The sequence below is a fragment of the Sinocyclocheilus rhinocerous genome, unplaced genomic scaffold (assembly GCF_001515625.1).
Source record: "Sinocyclocheilus rhinocerous isolate Xijiao unplaced genomic scaffold, SAMN03320098_v1.1 scaffold2639, whole genome shotgun sequence".
NCBI lineage: Eukaryota > Metazoa > Chordata > Actinopteri > Cypriniformes > Cyprinidae > Sinocyclocheilus > Sinocyclocheilus rhinocerous.
Genome location: NW_015644415.1, coordinates 301,922 through 317,546, shown reverse-complemented (window position 1 = coordinate 317,546; position 15,625 = coordinate 301,922). Strand labels below are relative to the sequence as shown.

At 34.7% G+C, this 15,625-nt stretch overlaps 1 protein-coding gene across 1 annotated transcript in view; it reads left to right on the top strand.

Moving 5' to 3' along the window:
• Positions 1–9,553: 9,553 nt before the first annotated feature.
• Positions 9,554–15,625, top strand: part of LOC107758337 (caspase recruitment domain-containing protein 11-like) — a 35,349-nt gene continuing 29,277 nt past the window's right edge. The window contains exon 1 of the mRNA XM_016576050.1: positions 9,554–9,672. The gene's annotated coding sequence lies outside the window, so the exon portion shown is untranslated. The remainder of the gene's footprint in view (positions 9,673–15,625) is intronic.

Genomic DNA, 15,625 nt, shown 5'->3' with positions numbered 1-15,625 from the left:
AAGTAATGTGTTTTTTGGATTAGTTTTTTTTTTTTTTTTTTTTTTTTGTAGACGAAATGCTAGCTTATTCTAAACATGTCAAATGTAATTTCTACCTCAAAATGCTATTACACTCAATACATAAAGCAGGATGTGATGGAAATGACACTTTGGTGGAGATGTTCACAATGTTTCATGGGGACAAAATTCTCCCACAGGGCCAAAAATGTCCATAGTTGAAGAAATGCTCAAATATGTAGTGTTATGCACTAGTCTGATCTGTAAGAGTAGTGTTAGCAAAGCTAGTCAGGTAGGTCTGATATGTTTTTCTTCATTTCTTTGTATAACTCTCTTCTCTGATAAAGTTGAAGTATATTAGTATTTACTGATTGCATGGCTTTTCCTTTTATCTGCTGGTCCAAAAAAGTGTACATTTAAATTCAACTTCATTCATTGAAGGCTCCTGGGGACCCCTCTGAACTCATTTTCAGTTACGAATAAGTGAACAAGTGCTGGAAAAAAAAAAATCTTGTTGGTTTGCTCAGCTGTGGAGTCTTGTTATGCCTCACCGCCCTAACGGAGATCACACAGGATGTCTCGCTATGATAAAATGAATCCATGCAGGCTCTGTGGAAGCATGTACGCATTTGATGAGCATGAGTCTGAGTGACCTGAATGTTGCCGTGGGGACGCACAGAAGTCACCCTGATGGTTTCATTTACCTCTGATAAAATTGATCAGCTCCACATTTCAGTTTGCTGTCCTGGGGTTTAGGAATTATCAGGGAAGGCACTTGAAAATGTAATTAATTCAGCAAAGCATGCCCCCAAATAACATTTGACCTGAAATTGCTGCATGAAATATGTGTCCCCTGCTGTCACTTTACCGTGCCTGTCATTATTGTGTTATTGTGTACGAGCTCAGACCTTCAAACATGAAATGCATGAACAATGAATCAGACACGCTGTCCTGCTTCGTCCACGACATAAAACAGATGGCAGACTAGTTCTCATATGAAAATATGTTCTTGATGATTAAAATTCATGTGTAGCAATCGCGGGTTAAAGGCATGTTTAATCATGGGTCAAGCAATATTCTTAGCCCTGGGTTACGATGTCCTGCTCCAAAATAGTGCTGACCCAAAACTAAGGTGCCAAAGGCATTGTGTGAAACACTATGGTACTGTACTAAAATGTTATTGGTGGTTGTTTAGCATCAGACAATCAATCATAAACTAAAAATGCTGTCTTCATTAAATATTCATACACTTTGTACAGGTACAGAAACTTTCACATGCTGTTTTTAGTTTAAGGGGCTTAGAAAAACAGTTAAAAATGTCTTAAATGGCAATTACATTTACTTGGGTGATGAAGAATATTACTTTAATTGTAAGATAATCAGAGCATATTTACAAGATGGACAGGTAAAAGACTATGCTTATGTTGCATGCTGTATTTATCCAGGGAGGTCTGGAAAAAGCCACCCTTGTGAAAAAGAAGTACACTTTAGCATACTTTTAAAAAGAGTAGGCTAGTTATTTTGGAAATCATATACTTTAAAAGAATATACTTAAGTGTGAAATGAATGTCATGTTGTTTGACACTTAATTGCATGTTAAGAATAGTTCACCAAAAAATGACAATTTGCTGAAAATTGTCTCACCCTCAGGCCTTTCAAGATGTAGATGAGTTTATTTCTCCATTAGAACAGATTTGGAGAAATGTAGCATTACACTTACTCACCAATGGATCCTCTGCAGTGAATGGGTGCCGTCAGAATGAGAATCCAAACGGCTGAGAAAAACATAATTCACAAGTAATCCACACGACTCCAGTCCATCAATTAACGTCTTATGAAGTGAAAGGCTGCATGTTTGTAAGAAACAAATCCACCAATTTTTCACTTTAAACCATTGCCTCTGCCTAAACTACAGTCCTCTGTCTATAATATTGCTTTCTTCATCTGAATCAGGAGGAAAATATGCACAGATCAAGCACTGTTTATCAGTGAAAACAGTCCAAAACTGTTCTAAACAAATATGTTGGTGGATTTTGATGTGAGAAGACAGCAGGAGATGGAGTTTTTCACTGGTAGATGCGTTATTATGGAGTAGGAGAAGTGATTTGAACTTAAAATGCCTTGATCATGAATTTGTTTCTTACAAACATGCCATATTTTTCATTCATATTACATTATCTGCAAGTACAGCTTTTTCAAAAAAAAAATTGTTTACATCTGAAAGAAGAAGCAACATGCTATCTGTACTAAAGGTACTGTAATGATCTTGTCATTTTTTGTGACTGGGCTCTGTACCTAGTTGTTGTTGTCATTCTCCATATTAATTAATTATTGCTGTAAATACAGGTCTTAAGGGGATGATCGTTTACTAGGATTACTCATTAGGAATCAAATGTGTGAGTTCATATCATATATAAGAGGCTAAGACACCCAAGAGAAGCAGAAACTATTCTTAGGCCATCCTACCCAAAATCAGCAGCTAACTCAGTTTGCAAAATATAAAGCTGAAACATTTTGAAAAGATCATTAAAGATATAATTTATTGAATAAACATTTCATGTTCCTGATGAAGGGTTATGTTCCTCGCATGAGAAACAAGGTACACACAAGAATATAATTAGATCACAACATATTCACTTTGATTCAAATTAAATATGTTTATATGGGGAAAATGCGCTTGATTTCAACCCAAATTGGAAAATGATGCACTGTTTGGCTGCACGAATAATTTTTCATGCCAGGAAAAATGTCCTTTGTGGGAGCTGTTTTCCCTGCTGTAATTACAGTACACACTCCTACTTGGTTCGGTTGTGAGGACTACGAAAAAAAAAGTTAGATGATAGACCATCTGTGAAGTCTTTCTGATGCAGGGTGAAGATAGCTTTTAAAATGAGGGGAAATGAACGCAGAGAACCCCTGTAGTGTTCAGCGTGTGTGGCTGATGGCTTTGTTACGGCGCAGATTCCTTTTCCTGAGGTGAAATTAAAGGTCGAGCCGGAGTGTCATGGATCAGTGTTATTGTGGCAACCACAGAATTTTGCGTAAGGTTGGAAGCATATCCTGCCTTCTTGACTGACTTGTTTATTTGAAACACGCCACTTCATTCACAAGTGTTTGCTTTGTGAAAGATATAGTTCACTGAAAAATGAATATTTTGTCTTCATATACTCACCCTTGTGTCATTACAAACCTCTATGACTTAATTTAATTAATATTAATTGTATAGAGAACAAGATCTTTTCTATATAATGAAAGCATACAGTGACCAGGGCTTGTATAAAACTATATTAAGTTTTCTGAGGTCATATGACAGCTTTGTGTGAGAGACTGATTGAAATTTAATACCCTATTCACTTAGAACTTTTCCCTTCATCAAAGTTCTCAAATTTCATATGTGTTTCTTCATATTCAACACCAGGTTAAATGCACACTTTTGAATTTATATGCACAAATGAGATTTATGGTGCTTTTTTGGAATTATGAAGCATATGAAACATGACCTAGACTGTCAGTTTTGCAGTGCTTGATTAACTTGCCTTTGTATAGCACTATTATTAACTTTAAGACTTGGAAACTCCTCGCTTCAGCTCATGAAAACAATATGCCTTCATCTGCTGTGGCTGAACGCAAATATTCCCTATTCATAAACGCTCTCATTGTTATACATTTCACTGTGTGAATAATAAATGTGAACTTCTGCTCTTGTCCAAGTTTTAGTGCAGTTGTAAAATTATCTGTTCCTTTTCACTAGGCGATAAAGTTCTTGACAATGCCATCTGATCTTGTTACATGTGTGGGAGTTTTTTGGCATCCGAAGTGTACTCAATTTTCACTGGCCTGCTTCTGAGCGATGAATTTCCTGACCCATGTTGCACGGTGTAGTGGTTCCACTGCATTCGTCAGCATCGGGTCTATTAAAGCAGGGCTCCTTCTTACTCAAGGGACACGCTTTGAGCCACATTTGATCACAGAAACACAACACTGAGTTTTGATAGCATATCAGGGTGCTTCGGTTTACTTGTTTCTCTACTTTTACAGTGATTTTTTCTGCCTTAGTTCTACATTTTATTACAATTAAATGGAAAATAATTGTATGCATAATATGTATAATTTATATAATATATGCTAATCTTATATTATATATAATGATGAGATCGTCACAAAAGCACAGACCCCCCTTAATAGTTAGAAAAAGATAATCATTTCTATACTACTATAGTGTAGATACTGTAATTATTATCAATCAACAAAACCAAGCTACTTTTGCCGAGGCAATCAACGCGAAAATGGGGCGTGGCACAACTAATCAATCCAAGACAGCCACTCAGAACAGCTCTCTGTGTTTCTAACGCACTTTCACACTTGCACAATTTAATATACTTTAGCTGAACAGCGTGAAACTCCAGGAAGAACACATACCTTGTATTTTCATGACTCCCGTAATGTTTTATTGGATGCTTTCATGGAATTTTTAGTCAAACCTCCCATAATCAGTCTCTCCTCAAAAGAATCACGCCGTCTTCCATGTTTGATGTTTAATATACATGAGGAGCAGTTCTACGGTCCAATAAGGGTTCGCTATGGGCGGGGCTAACAGGCACTACGTCGCAAAAATAGAATATTTACAACGACTTGTTGTATTTTATCAGTACGGTAAAGTAAAAATCAGGAATTCTGAGTTTGTTTGTTTTTTACAGTGAAGTTCAACAATGGTTTGAATGATGAAAAACTAGGCCTACTTAGGTTTAGCATTCCATCATGTCAGCCATGGAGCGCAAAATGCATAATGACAGTCTGTCACATTCTCTTGGTTTACTTTAGAGCTTTTAGAGACTGGATGTGTCTGTGCCATCATCTTAAATTGATGTATTAATATTAATTTCACTGATAACCAGGCATGTCTTTGATTCAAATAATAGTGGGCAGGCTTTTATGGATACAAATGAGCAGCTTAAACACAAGTGAATGGCTTCAAAAGTGAAGACGATGATTCATCTTTCCTTTGTTCTTCACATCCCGTTTAAGTTTTATATCCCCTCGTTAGATAAATAAATTGTATTTAAGTAATGTGATAATAGAGAACGGGCTGCCTTTACCCACACACTGTGTGAGTAGATTATAACAATGAATGGGATGAGGACATGTCTGCCTTTTGTGAGACTAAAATCACCTTAAGAGTGAAGGACATGACCTTTTCATAGCTCTCTCAATCTGGTCTAATGCACTAAATACCAGTAGATGTAAAATTATTGATTAAGTTGCCCTCAAATCATTATCCTTAATGAAAAATATGTCTACTAATATCCTCAGATTTCTGAGTTTTGCACACTGATTGCATTTAATTGTGATGGTATTTCACTGTTTAAGGTGTCATTCGGTCATTAAGGAGAGCATTCTATAATCTCTATGCTTTTTATTTGATTGTTTCTCAATGCCAACTAGCACTAGATGGATGTCTTTGACCACACACACACACACACACACACACACACAGACACACACACACACACACACACACACACACACACATTATTTCAATTTAAAACAACTGTTTTCTATCTGAATATATTGCTATCTGAATAAGTTGATGCTGCTTAATATTTCTGTGAAAACCTTACATTGATTAAAAGTGACAGTAAAGACATTTATAATGTTGCAAAATATTTGTATCTCAAATAAATCCTGTTATTTTGAACTTTCTATTCATCAATGAATTCTGAAATCTATCATGGTGTCCTTGAAGAATAAAACCATTTTATATACACTGTATGTGAGTTGTGTTGCCTTGACAACACTTTGGTCATCAGGCCATGGCTTCAACACGAGAGCATTGTCACATCCACTATAACTTTCCAGCAATGGCAAAAGTTAAAGAAGTATGGCAGGTCCACAGCGACAAATTTACCAATGCCAATCTCTGCCTTCAGGTCACGTTTCTGTTCATTTTTCCTCTATGACTCTAATGAGCACGCAGCTCATGCCGCATCCCTCTCTCTCACTCAAGCAGTCTCATTTTTGCACAAGAAGGCAAACACAATGCTTTCCACTACATTCATAAACTATATAATTTGTTACAATTTTCAGGTTCATTGTTGCTTTTGCTCAGTGGTTGGGCACGGAAATGGATTCCTGTTCAAACTGCTGTTAATAATGGACTTGACTGAGCAGCGCTGGCAGATAAAAATGAAAATGAGAGACTGAAGATGAACATTGCTTTCAGAAACTTCATAAAACCTCCCTATTGATAGGTGCCTTTTTTCAGCTCTGTGATTAGTATTACCTAAATTTGCATTGGGCCTAATCACAGATCTATTCACATATTCACAGAGCACAGACACATGCCAGTAAATTTACAGATACATTTACAGTAAACAACGTACATTTATTTAGCCTGTGTTCGAGTCCAAATTAATCATTAGATAAGATGTGACATTAGCTTTGATTACATTTATAATTTGTATTTGACCAGCAGGGCTTGAGAAAGTCCAAGTCAACCAGAAAGAGACTTCAAACTGATCAGAGATGTTGCATCGAGGCTGATGTTCATCGATTTACCCACTTCTAAGGAAATTGATTGACTCGTCTAGAGCCAGGGTCCATTATGGCTCTCAGTAATGGAAAATTTCTTTGAAAACAATTTATTATTTTTAAGTTACGATCAGAACAAATATGATTACCGTATAATCCCTTGGTAGTTGGAAAGCTGTAATGGTTTTGCCTCCTGAATGTGCATTCACCATTAAGATTGACCAAGAACAGCATCATCGGTTTAGGGAGAAAGCAGAAATATCACATTGTAAAGCTTTATTGGCAAAACATATAGCTATGAAAATATTAACATTGACCCATTGATACAGTACATGGTGTCTTCAACATAGGCTTTTAACCATTCAGAATGATTTTCATTGAGCATTGCAATGAGTTTCTGTTCAGCTCTACTGTGACTATTTAAAAAATATTTAAAAATAAAATAATGACGCAGCTTTCACAAGGATATTTTAATTTAACAATGAATAATTATAAGACTTAATGCAAACTTTAATGGTTACATTTTGTATCCACAAACAGTGTAAATCAATGGTTCTCAGCATTTTTGACTCCAAGGCCCACTTTGTTCTCAACAATAGCCTAATCAAATGCCCCATGAATTTTCAAGTTGCTCGTGATTTATTGGATTAGAATTGAGACTAAAGATTATTTAAAATGTTTTACTCATAATTTACCCAGTACATTTTAGAGCTTAGCATAAATAGTTAATTATAAATTTCATTATAAAAACCCACTTGGAGTTATAAAATATTATCCATTTTCCAGACTTTTCCAGATCTAGAAATCTGGAAAACACTTTTAAAATGAGTCTTCTTCATATATCCAGGTTTTCTATGGGAATGGTTCTTCAAAGATAAAATATATATATATTCACTTTTCCACGACATTCTAATTTATTGAGATGCACCTGTATGTAGTTGGCAGATGCTTCTTCTGATTTCAGACAGGACAACATTGTGTGTGTGTGTGCACTCTTAAAAATAAAGGTGCTTCACGATGCCATAGAAGAACCTTTTTGTCTAAATGGTTCCATAAAGAACCTTTAACATCTGAAGAACCTTTCTGTTTCACAAAAGGTTCTTTGTGGTGAAAGAAGGTTCTTCAGATTACAAAAAGGTAAGAAAGAGATGGTTCTTTAAAGAACCTTTGACTGAATGGTTCTTTGTGGAACCAAAAATGGTTCTTCTATGGCATCGCTTGAAGAACCTTTTGAATCACCTTTATTTTTAAGAGTGTGTGTGTGTGTGTGTGTGTGAGAGAGAGAGAGAGCTTGTTCTCTTTCACTCAGCGTTTTGAACAATATTGTATGTTCAATCTATGTGGAACGCCCATCTCTTGTAAACAGAATGAAACATTTCATTTCACCTGACACAGAGCAGATCATTAGGTAGGCCTACTCATTAGCAGCCGAATGCTAAGAATGCTGCTCAACAAACAAGTGTCTCAACAAACATCGAAGTGTCTTCAATGAAAGTATCCACTCAACCATGACAGCATGAGAGTCAAGAAACTTGGAGAAGCACTTTAATTTTCAATGAAACACACCAGTGAATTAGTAATATAATATACGTATGTATTGCAGCTAACCAGGTGCTTTGTATTTTGCCACTAGAGGGCACAGTCTTTAGCTAATTGACTGGATTTCTTTATTTGGTAGGCTTCCTTGCATGACACTGTAAAGCGTCTTAACTGCGAGGTTTAAATTAGATCTTTGATTTGAAGTCTTTATTGTGATGTTTGTTGTACATAACCCTAATATGAATAATTTTCTATGCTCATTAAGTATGATTAATAAAGTCTACACAAAAGGCAACGTGTAAGCCTCATCTCAAGCTATTATTAATTAATTCATTTATTTTTGTGAAGTTTCTCACAAACATACAAGTTTCCTACATCATGACTCTAACATAACATTATTTTGACTAAGTTAAGAACTACAACATGTTTACACAACAGTTAAAATAAAAATTTCCATCTTATCTCATGCAAGCCCTGAGTCAAGGTAAATTTGAGTTAAATCAGGTTTATTTTTGTTCTCCTCATTTCAGTCTAGTGTAAAAGAAAAGAAAAGAATAGAATGAAACAGTCCCTTTGGAAGCATGGTGTGACATTTGTGTAACTGTTGCCATAAACAAATGTTTTGGGGGATGCATTTGCATGTTCTGTACCACAGAGTTCATGATGGAACTATCTGTCAGACGCTGGAGAGAGGAACAATTCCCCTATAAGCCAACAAATGAGTACATAAATAAAGACTTCACACAGTATATTCCAAAATCTGTCCGACAGCTGTATCTCAATAATATTTTCATGGCACTACAGCATTATTTATGGCACTTTGTTCATCTTTCAGGTCTGAGCGTTTGAAATCTAGATGAGATCATTTTAAAGCTTTTGTGTTAGCTATTAGTGATTTAAGATGAACCACAATAGAAGGCTTTCAGAATTGTGTCAATGACTCAGATAATTGTTAGAATAATTAGGATTTGCATTTGCAACCTTTTGGGTTTTAGTGTTAGACAACCAGAATATTGAATTGAGATAAGCAAACTGGAAAAATACAATTAACTAGAACTGACAAAAATAATATGTTCAATAGATGGAATCAAATATGTAATGAGAAGATGAAAACATATAATTTTAAAGTGGACGGCTCTGATAAAAATGTGTATTCTTCTCTTCTTAAATGGTTATTTTTATTCAGTAGTATTACACACTGAGCAAACCTAATTTAATATTTATGAAAATTTTAAATGTAATATTTATATTTCAATTCAATATAAGCTTATTTATCTCAATTAAAGTTAACCACTGAATGAAAAAATATATATATTTGTCCCATGGTGAGCTGCACATTTTATCGTCAGAAAAACAAACAAACTGCTGTTTGCTTTGCTGTTGCACTTCGAACAAATCAAACTTTTAACTGCAGCTGTAAGTTTATATAGTGATGAGCTCCGTTAGCTCCGCCCACTTGCCACACCAGCGCTTTGAGGGACATCTATTATGAGGCTGTAAAGTGAAATTATCCGGCTCGTTTTGAGCGTTGTTGCGACAAAAACACTGGCGTCTTCAAGTAACTAGAATGGAACGGTCGAATTAGACCCCGGAAGTGATCTTCAACAGGTAAACCACTTTACTGACTATTTAAGGAGGAAGACGATGTATGTAACTAACTGTTTAGTAAGTAAACACTGCAGAGCCGAACTTCTCTACGAAACTCGGCGTCCGATAGACCGTCATACGTCGGAAACTAAACCGTATCAGGGTTGTTATTATACGTATGATGCTCCCGAAACAAGTTAAAGTCGTTTTGTTTTTGGACTTGGGGAACAGAATGTGTGCACTACTTGACTTTTAATCAGTGTAGAACTAGGTTAGTAAAGTTATTTACAATGCGTAGTCTACTCGCGCGCATAAATGAAGTATGTTAAACTGATGCAAGCAACTGATGAATTAGTGTGATTAGATTATCTTTTTGGCAGAACTGTATTTTGACTGTCATCTTACTCATACAATTCGTCGTTCTCTCCATTTATAGTCACTCATCCTCCCTAATAACCAACTAATAGGATGTAATGAGTTTAATCTTGCAGCATCAACATGGGCTATAAATTGAATGTCAAAATTAGAAAATTGAAAATCTGATGCCATAGCAAAATGACTGATAGAAACTAACAAGTGAAAGTCTGGCAGTGAAAGGATCTTGCACTATCACATAAATCTGACACTATTAATCCAATGACAATGTGTTTTGTAGAGAATTTTTCAGGTATTTATTTATCTCTTTAGTCTCTTCTGCATGCTCTAAATATCAACTTGTTGCATTTACAGAGATTTTTGCACTGTTCATGGGATTTGGTGCTTTCTGTAATCAGATAATGTTTTGTGCATTATTTAACACAAACTCCTCCATTTCACAATCACTAATGCAATTGATGTAAATGTAGTTGTAGCAATTGCTGTTGTCCTAATGAGGCTCTGTCCCCTTCCGTCCTGCTTGTGAGATGTGCAGAGTGTGAAGGTGTCATGTGACCGTTAAATGGGATAGACAAGGTTCCACTATGTATGTTCAGCAGCTATTCTGACCTCATATTTGCCTAACAAATTGAACCACATGTCATGGCATGCTTACTTTGATAATGACTAGGACTTTAGGAGAGTCTTCATAAGACTTGGAAAGCTGCTCCTTTGAAGACAGCTTGCTCTACAGGAATAGTAGTTGTTTTAGGATGCCTCAGTAAGCTTGGTGTGTCCGCCCTGCCTTGGGCCTGGCAAGTTTCATGATGTTCTGAAAAAACATCCATGGCAAACTTCTCATCCACTCCCAGTTGATTAAGCAATGACTAAAGAATAAAGTGTGGAATTTGCATTCTTGCGGATCAGCAAACAGTAGTGCCTTATTAATATAATCACTATTTTGGATTTGACACATTTTTGAGTGAATACATTTGTAAATGAGAAATTATGTGAGAATGACTAATACTTTAGAGTGATTTATAATTCATGTCATTTATTTCATAACATGTATTAAATTGTAGACAGGATGCCATATCATGAATATGCATAATGATATGATATACTTGGGTTAATTAATCACAATTGAAAGTATGATAATTGGTTTGGGACAAGAAAAAACTTAGAGAAAAAAATACATGCATCATTGGTTACTGCTAATTATTTTAATGAATAGAAAGTAGTTGGCAGCACATCAGCATATATTCCGTAATAGTTTAGGTTATTTTTCTTTTTAATTTTATAAATAAAATGCATTTGTCTGAAGGTCATACTCATAATCATGCCTTGTATTACAGTTTCTGGTACAGCCTGTGAAAACAAATGTCCTCTTCTGAGGGCAATAAAGAATGAACTGAATCTGAGTCATAACAAATCAAAGATTGTCAAGTTTGAAACAAAACCAGACAAGTTATTATAATAATCCTATATAACATGGTCATAATTTATAGGGCACACAGAGAAAATATCACTGAAAGGGATAATATTCAAAATATGGGTGTAAAAATATGCTATATCTCAAATATCTGTCAAACCATTATCTCAGAGTTTAGTGTTGTTTAATCTATAGCTAACATTAAGAAACACTCCAAAACTTGAAACAAAAATAGTAAATGTGTTCTAGCAGTGTCTAAAGTAAAAGGTTTATTTATTTTGCATTTTTACATGCATTATTTCCAGAAATTTTTTTTTAAGGTAACAGCCATAATTGTTCATATTGAGAATTCATTTCCAATACTTTGACTGAAGTATTTGATCCACAGTATGTATTTTATATTGCAAGTAATATGCTCTCCATTCCAAAATGCCCAGTAATTAAAGAGTTAATTTCTGACACCGCAGTATGTCACTGTAAAAATGAAAAAATACTGGAGTCCATAAACGGCCACACTGGAGAAGTGTTGTAAAGTTAATCTAGAGCAAGTTCATAAAAAGAAAACAATGGAGAAAACAATTTACTTATTCAACACACACACACACACACACACACACACACACACACACACAGACAGACACAAAAACACTTTTATTTTTATTTCTTTTATACTTTTATTTATTAATTCCAAGTGTTGCTGGTTTTGTGTTCCCTGGGAACTTTTTGAAGAACCTTTAGGCAGAGAGATACACACTCACTCACACAGACACACACACACACACACAGACACAGAGAGACACACACACTCACACTCACATACACACACACACACACACAGAGAGACACACACACACACACACACACACACACACACACACACACACAGACAGACACAAAAACACTTTTATTTTTATTTCTTTTATACTTTTATTTATTAATTCCAAGTGTTGCTGGTTTTGTGTTCCCTGGGAACTTTTTGAAGAACCTTTAGGCAATTATGATTAAAAATTATTATTATTATTATTTTTTTTCAGTTCTTTGAGAAACTTACAAAATGGAACCTTTTAGTTCATCACAAGAACGCCACAGTCTGTCAATAACCTTATCATAAGAGGCAGGCTTCAAATGTATTCAAACGTAAGGGACCTTCAAAAGTGTCTAAGTACTGTCTATGGTATATAATCTACATAATCATGCCTTTTAATAACAAACATAAATAAATCAATGTTTTACAATATAAAGTCTAATCTGACCCCAAGACCAAACTGTGGCATAAGGATAACAATGCTTTTAATGTACCGCTGACAAAAATGTAAAACGTTATCATGCCATATGCATTATGAATGTGGGGCTTTGAAAAGGTGCTGTTTTATGAAGAAATGACAAGGTAAAACTTACAGACAACGTTCTGTTGTATTTAGGACATCTGTTTTTTTTCCCTGCTTGAACAAGGAGTGTTTCACTACAAAGGTGTTCAAACTATTTACAAATCTTAAAATATAGTGTCTCAGTATGTCTTGTAGTCATTTCCTGGACAAAATATGTACCTTGAATAGACTTTTATTAAAAATTTGTAATGTCAAAAAACGCGTTTAAATGTTAAAAAGTTTAAACATTAAAATTTAAATGCTCATTAACTTCAGCTCATTTTTATTAGGGATGCACCAATACCATTTTTTCAGAACCGATCAAATCCGATACCAAAATTTCTGAGTATCGTCCGATACCAATCCGATACTTGCACAGGCCTTTTTTTAAAATAAATGTAGAATTTGTATACTTTATGTTGATCTGATCATCACTTTGTGTGTTAAACACAATCAACTAAATATAGACAACTTCATTATAAAGAAAAATAACAAATGAAAAAATATATAATCATAATCTATGACAAAAATACTATTATAGACTAGGTTTTTTTTTTTTTTTCCTCCAATATGTTTATCGTCCTTATCTTATTTGATAAACACACATCAGCTAGACATATAGTAACAAAATAGCCTATGGAACAAGTACACAAGCATACACCCCTTCACTTACACATGTTCAATTAACACTTTTTAAAAAAAGAAATGCATAAATAAATAATAATAATAAATAAAATAATAAATATATGTGTATGTACAACCACACACACATACATATATACTGTATATGTACATACATATACAGTATATATGTATGTAAATATATATATATATATACATATAAATAAATAAATAAATAAAAGATAAATAAATAAATTTGTTACAGAGAATGTTTTACAATGTCTTTTTCAGTAAGGTCTACATTTCCATTTGACATGATATTTATGTATGGCTCCCATAGCTTAGCAATGTAAGTTAGCCTTTCCAGTCCGATACAGTTCGATAACTCCTTTGTCCACATTTTCATAGATGGAGCATCCATACTCTTCCAGCCTAATGCAATAACTCTTCTGGCTTGAAGGAGACCAAAGTCTACAAGTTTAATCTGCCTTGATGTTTGTATAACGTCCATTGGATATATTCCAAGAATACAAAGTTTTACATTCAAAGGAATTGCAATATTAAACATGTCTGACAAACATTTTATAACCTCCTTCCAAAAGTTTTGTATCTTTGGACATTCCCAGAGGCAATGATACAGTGTACCTTTATCGTCCAAGCATTTAGAACACGCATCTGGAATATTAGCGGACATTTGATTAAGTTTGACAGGTGTTATATAGGTTCTCATTAACCATTTATATTGAAATAATTTAAACCTTGTATTTATTGTCTGCGTTTGTGCTTTAAGACCAGCATAGTTTCAGTCTGCCTCATCTATATCTTCCTGTATATCCATTTTCCAGGCATTTAATTTGTCCAATGTTGATTCAGTACTGTGTTTCACCATTAAATTATAGTACACAGATACGTGACCCTTACCTTCTAAATTTCCGAGAGTTATTTCCTCTAATTTTGATAAAGATGGTATACAGATGATCTGTTCTTCTTTTGATGACATGTAACTTTTCAACTGTAAATACTTACAAAAAATGCTTTTTGGGAATTGCGTATTTCTGGCATAGCTGATCAAAAGAAAGTAGACCTCCATCTTCATATAAATCCATAATTTTCTGAATGCCTCTAATATTCCATATCTTAAATCCTCCATCTTTATTACCAGGTGTAAATTGTTCATTACCCCAAATAGGAGTAAATTGGGATAATCTCGGCATATCACCTATATGCTTATGTGCAGCATGCCAGACTGAAACAGTATTTTTAAGGAAAGGGTTTTTTGTGTTCTTCTTCAATGACTTAGTATCTGAAGAGTATAGGTACATTTTTAATGGTATATCTGGGATGGAGTTTTGTTCAATGTCTACCCAAGCAGGTGTTGTTGTACTGAAGTAATTTAGTGCTGAAGTAAGTTGGGCAGCCATATAGTACCATCTAAAATTGGGAAGTTGAAGCCCTCCCCTTTCATAGGGCAGATGTAATAGCTTAAGGCGAAGTCTAGCTTTTCTATCATTCCAAACAAATTGAGCAATTAGTTTGTTAATTTTATCATAAAAGATGTTTGGTAATGGCAATGTGAGTGTTTGAAAAAAGTATAAGAATTTGGGTAGAATAGACATTTTAATTATATTAATTCGTCCGATCATGGATATTGGTAAATTTGACCATTTTTTCAATACATCAGTGGTTCTTTCCACTAGGGGATCATAATTTTTTGAGATTATTTCACTAAGGTCGGGGGTAATTCTGACACCTAGATACCTAAAACCTTCTATAGTTGTCATAAAGGGGGTATTTATTATGGGTCTATGTCTTTCTTCCTTATTAAGAAACATTAATACTGATTTAGAGTTGTTAATTTTATATCCAGAAAATTCAGCAACATTTTTGATTAGTCTCATCAAATTGGGAATACTACTTTTCACATTAGTAAGAAAAAATATAATATCATCTGCTAATAAAGAGATACGATGGTCCATGTCCCCAATTTTAATGCCTGATATTCCTGTATGTACTCTCACTGCCATAGCTAGGGGTTCGACTGCCAACACGAACAACAGTGGGGACAGAGGGCACCCTTGACGGGTGGATCGCTGCAGATTGAATGACCTTGAGATGATATTATTAGTTAGTACCTCAACAGCCGGGTCCGTGTATAATAGCCGAGTCCATTTAAGAAAAGTTTTGCCTAATCCAAATCTTG